At 33.2% G+C, this 5951-nt stretch overlaps 1 long non-coding RNA gene across 1 annotated transcript; it reads right to left on the reverse strand.

The window, feature by feature from the left end:
* Positions 1–309: 309 nt before the first annotated feature.
* On the reverse strand, positions 310–1188 carry LOC114312162 (uncharacterized). The gene is made up of 2 exons (XR_014327596.1): positions 1076–1188; positions 310–978 (listed from the first exon to the last, which is right to left on the reverse strand). It is a non-coding gene; the product is annotated as an uncharacterized LOC114312162 (long non-coding RNA).
* Between the last annotated feature and the right edge of the window lie 4763 nt (positions 1189–5951).

A 5951-nucleotide genomic window follows, 5' to 3' on the forward strand; every position in this document is an offset into this window, starting at 1 on the left:
GCTGCTATTGGGCTGCCTATCTGAAAAACAAATAAAAAAACTATTGGCCCTTATTTGGGGCGAGACTAGGTTGGGAAAAAAAAAATTCTACAGATTTTTTAAATTTTGGATTGGGCTACAGCCAACTATGCCCAGCCCTATGCCCGCCCTTGCATGGAGGTGGTGGTGGTGGTGGTGGCAACATTGGTAAGTAAGGTTTTAGTCCAGAAAACCCTTTTGAAAATGAAAAACATTTTCAATCCAAACAGGCTTGTTTTCTATTGACTACATAAAAGGTCAAGCAAATGGAGCGTAAGATCATACAAGAACCACAAACTGTGTTTTATGATATTGCAATTCATTATTCTACAACTAAAGGAGGCCGAAAACAAGAAAATAGGGAATTACAAAAAAAAAGAGAAAAAAAGATGTTCTTTTAGAAAAGTGATTGAAAATGCATTTACATGGTTATCTGAAGTAGAACTTGCAGGTTGACTTGTCCCGGTGGGCACATTATGTCCATCGAAATCAGGTTTACTTGGGCGGAAACTACTAGGCTGTGGATGTTCTGATATGGGTTGAGGGGGCAGAGGAACCCTGACTATAGCCTGCCCACTAGGACAACTGATTGAACAAATTAACATAAATAAATAAATTATACAAAATTTGACCATGGACATAAAAGCCAAATCCTCAACTCTAATGTAGAGAATTCTAATTGTTACCACGATTTTTGAAGCTTTAATGTTGCTTTATATTGTGACAGTATTCCCCTCAAGGCTGCTCGAGCAAATGCTGCTTCTTTCCTAGATATGTCCATATCCTTTGACATAATTTTTGTAAAATTCACAAGATGAACTTCAATTGTCTGCTAGACTCCTATTAATACTTGCTTGGAAATTCTTACAGTTCCTAACAAAACGGTGCCCAAGAATGTTCTTCATCGTGTCCCATGGTCCATCTCCAACCCCAACTACAATTATTGTCGATGGATATTCTCTACAAATAAACAAGAAGCACATTTGAAAATGTTTTGGCATTTGAAGTGTTTTGGCAATAGAGCTATCACAAAGGAAATTTACAACCTGAAAGTTACCTTGCATTCACAATAGCGTCAATAGTTTCCTCTTCCAGGGGGCTTGGATCAAAACTACCCTTAGCTCCTGTCACCTATGACAACTAGTAATTAATAGGACCTTGAGAGTCTGAAGTTGAAATGTGATCAACAAAGCAAGATAGAGAACTTGATAACTGGAATATAGACCTCGAGTTTCGTATACCTATTGCCACTAAACTTTACTTACACACAATACCATTAGGCATATCATCAGGCAAAAGTGGCAGTTTGGCTTCATATGTGCCATTTGCAATATACGTTACGGCACATCAGGCAATTAAAACAAACCTACCTTAGACAAAATATCATATTAAACTAAAAAATCCAAAACAAAAATAGATACGGGTCCATCTGCTATTATTTCTAAAACATGGTATTGGCAGTCACTTTGCTCAACAATAGTGATGGCCATTTCAATGATGGGAGCAAATGATGTTGGCCCTACCACATAAAAGAAGCAAAAATATCAACAGCTGCAAAATACGACTAGTATAAGAACAATAAAGGAAGTGCATGAAACAAATTTCAACCGGAAAGTTTTAGGTGAGGGACTAATTTTTTATATCATTTCAGCACTTCCTCAAATCCATTGCAAATTCTTTTATCTGGATAGAAACTAAAGATGTCTCGGTCGGTCGGCCGGCCCTGAATATTAGGGGCCCAAGGCGAATTTCGGAAATAGGCCCCTCTTACATTGAAAAAAAATAAAAAAATAATGAATAAAACGATAAGTTACAACTTTTTTATTTGTTTGTAGCCACAAAAAAATTTATTTGCACATATAATCATTAAAATTATAAACAAAAATTTACTTTCATATATTAAGATAGGAAACAATCATTACAAATACTCAAAAATAAAAATAAAAATCTGGTCTTGTTACTTTATAGTTTAGCAATATCCAGTTTACAATTGAACCAACTATCACATAAACATTACCATTCTCACATTTTTAGCTGCAAAATAACTAATGAAGCTTGCATAATCGAATTTATCCACCATATCCTTTTCAATGGATAATAAAGCTAACCCATTCAATCTGTGGACTGTGTTTTTTTTTTTTGACCCTATATTCAATTGAGCCTATAGTATTTGTGCCTTTTTATTTTTTTTTATATCTAAAACACAAAATTATATTTGGGGCCCCCTATTTTCAGCCCAAATTTGGGAACCCAAGGCGCAAGCCTCTCTTGCTTGCCCTTAAGGCCGGCCCAAGCGTTAAAGCTACCAACATTGAATTAGCATAGGATCACCGTTATCTGAAAAATATACTAAACGCTACATTAAAGGTTTCTTCATCAGAACATACCATCTCCAAATCCAAAACAAGGAATTAAGTTATTGTCGTGAAAGCCAGATAATGTTCTTCCAATAATTGATATTGCTTGTTCATAAGGGTTCTGTTCATCACCAACATGATGTAAGCTTCTCCCATGGAATGACGTTCCACCTAATACCAGGTATCAACACAACTTAAGCATGTAGCAGTGTTACTAAAAAAACTTACATACTAAGATGAGATCAAACCTGTCCACTTATTGGTCCTAGTGAAATCAATGCCAACAATAAGATTTGCAGTTTCTAGGCCACTAAGTGCTAAGACCAAGGTTCTGAAAAGCGGTTGCGGTCACCGTAACGGTGGTAGTGGCGTGATTGTAGTTGCGGGTTGTAAAGGCCGTAGCGTAGCGGTTACGGTAATCAGAACTGTGAATTTTTTTATTTTTCGCACAATTTGTACCGATACCCATAATTTTTTTCCATGATCATATTTATTGGGTTTAAAATAAATATTGATAAATTTTTATAAATTTTTAAGTATGATCCAATATATTTCATATTTTTAAATCACTAGAAACTGAGTTTTTTACATTTTATTTTAATAATTAATGACTTTATATTATACAAAAAATCAATCACTAACTATCATATATAAGATAAACAATGACAAAAGTAAGAGAATAAATAAGAGCCTAAATATATATGTATATATATATATATATACATATTTTAACCAAGCCAAATAGATAATGATCACACTTATTATTATTATTATTTTCAAACAATATATAGATAGACACACACAAACAAAATGGTTAAGTGATAGCAGTTGACTAGAATAACATAGGTCTTACAGCTTCAACAAATCAATAACATGTTCTTCATTTTCCCTCTTCTCTCTCTTTCTCTTTATCTCTTACTCCTCAATTTCTCTCTCTCTATCTCTTGCTCCTCCATTTTCTCTGTTTATCTTCCCTCTCCTCTCTATCTCTCTTCCCCTATTTTCAGCTTTTTTTTGTGTGTTTTTTCGAAAGAAACAGTTCGGAACCGTTACGTAACGGTGCGCAACAGGTCATTACAGTTGTTACGGCACCGTTACGACCGCTACGACAGCCGCTACGGCCGACACACCTGTGAATCTCAATCATAGTGCAAAAGCGGCCGTAATGGGTGGCGGTAACAACAAAAACCGTTACGTAATGGGCGTTATGTAACGGTTGTGGCCGCTTTTTAAAACCTTGGCTAAGAATGTCGTAACCTGTTAGAAAAGAAGTAAACTTGGTTGGGCGATTGCAGGAGTTCCATAACCAATGCCTTCCAACCTCAATACTCATGAGATCAAACACAAAATTTAAAAATCATTATATCAATGAAAACACTGATATCTAGGTTCCATTCAAGATAATGAGTAGCACATTGCAATATAGTATACCTAATGTTCTGATTTCTACATTATTGGCAATCATCTTGCCCTTTTATTATTACTCAAATAAGTAAAATTATTATGTTACCTCATCTATGTTGTTGAAATTGTTCTCGGACTTTCTTGTCCTTTTAGAACTTATGCAACCCATGGCCTTTATTAGTCACAAAGGCTCTGCACCATCCAACAAAATGTGACTTCTTCTAGTTATAGATAGATTAAATATTACAAAAATTAAAAAAGCATCCAAACAATTTTTTTTAAATTTTTTTATTTAAAGGAAAAAAAAAAAACACATCTATAAGAATACTAACAGACCACATGAAGCTTGCTTTTTAGCAATAATAAAAAATGTCACTTATTGGTCTTATATTTATCATTTCTATACAAAGATGGTTTTCAAAAATTAAAATTTTTTTTAGTATTTCCTAAAAAAGTGGATTATTTATAACTTTCGAAAATAATTCGTCAGATAATTTTTTGGTTTAAAAAATTTGCAGAAAAAAAAAACACAACTAAACAAGCCCAACTTAACCTAAATTGATTCAAATCAAAGTAAATAAATAAATGTAAATATAGGAACATAAAACACAAAATATAAAATCATTGTTACCTTTGGCGAAGGTAAAAAACCTTTGAGTTGCCTTTGAGATCGTTAAGAGGGCACCAGTGAAGGCTTTCTATATTGGTGAAGTTGTATTATTGAGATTCCTCTTTCCTTAGAGATAAGAGTGACAAAAGTGTTGGATGTGATAATTATAGGAGGGGCAATGCTATGAGATAGTTAGGTAGACACATCCTCAACAAAATGTGTATTATATGTAAGTTATGATATTTGTGGGATTGATCATTATAAATATCATAACTTAATTTTATAGGAGTCATAATTAAAAAAAAAATTGAGTTATAACGAAACATCATATAAGTATAACTAACGAGTTTTTGAATCACAACCAAAATAATGTCATATTATAATGTATCATAACTAATACCACAATATATATAATCAAATCATGACCAACACTCTAATATGTCACAATTAAAAACCACAAAAGTCGTAACTAGGACACACGATACACACCCTCATCCTCTTAGAAATGAGATTGGTTTGGGACTACATTTAAAAAAAAAAAAAAAAAAACAAAATTGGTTCATTTCCTCATTCCCTCCCTAATGTAGTAGAATAAATAGATTATGTGTATATTAAATAGCTTATTTGTTGTAGTCTATAAATAAGTGATGTAATAGCCCATTGTAATTAAATTTGGAATAAAAAAAAAATACATTGAAATTAGAGTAGAATTTGATTTCTCTCTCTAACCCTTAGGCTTTTACTTCTAATTGGGGTATTTGTCTGGGGCTTTTCCCAAAATAAGCCAAAATACCAAGCTATTTTCCAAACTAGGCCTAGTTTCGACGGATTTTCCAAAATAAACTAAAGCGTAACCACGCTTTCACCATTTTTGTGGCCCCGCCATGGAAAATTTGTAAAATCGTGAAAACATGGTTACAAACCACGCTTTTAATTAAGAAAGCGTGATTACAAACTATGCTTTTAAGTAAAATTTGTTTTTTGAGAAAAGATGGTTGCGAACCACGCTTTTACTGTTTACCAAATAAATAAATTTTTGTTTTTTTAGAAAACGTTTTTCAGAAAACGTTGTTCAGAACCACGCTTTCACTGTTCACTAAATAAAGCGTGGATTACAACCACGCTTTTAACCGAAATCCAGTTTTAAAGGAAAGCGTGGTTCGTAACTACGCTTTTATGAGTTCATATGTAATTTCATATTGATAAACAATCTTAGCTACCAAATTTTATTATTTTAATATTTAAAAATAAATTATGTAATTTTGAAAGGCAAAATTGGTGTAAGATCCCTCCTCTACTTTTGATAGGAGGGGAGGTCCAAAATAATATGTTTTGATGGCTAAGGTCCCTCAAGTTTATTTTAGGTTATAAAGTACCTAATTTACCCTTCTTTTATAACATAAATTTGTTTGAATATTATATTGTTGACTTCATGGTGGACATTTTGGAAATTGACTTAGTGTGGAGATTTCGTCGGAAATTTCAGTGGAGTTGACGAGAAATTTGTTTGAATGCTATATTGGTGAGTTCATGGTGGAGATTTAGGAAACTGACTTCGCGGT

Source organism: Camellia sinensis, chromosome 4 (genome assembly GCF_055761805.1).
Source record: "Camellia sinensis isolate YWXY chromosome 4, ASM5576180v1, whole genome shotgun sequence".
NCBI lineage: Eukaryota > Viridiplantae > Streptophyta > Magnoliopsida > Ericales > Theaceae > Camellia > Camellia sinensis.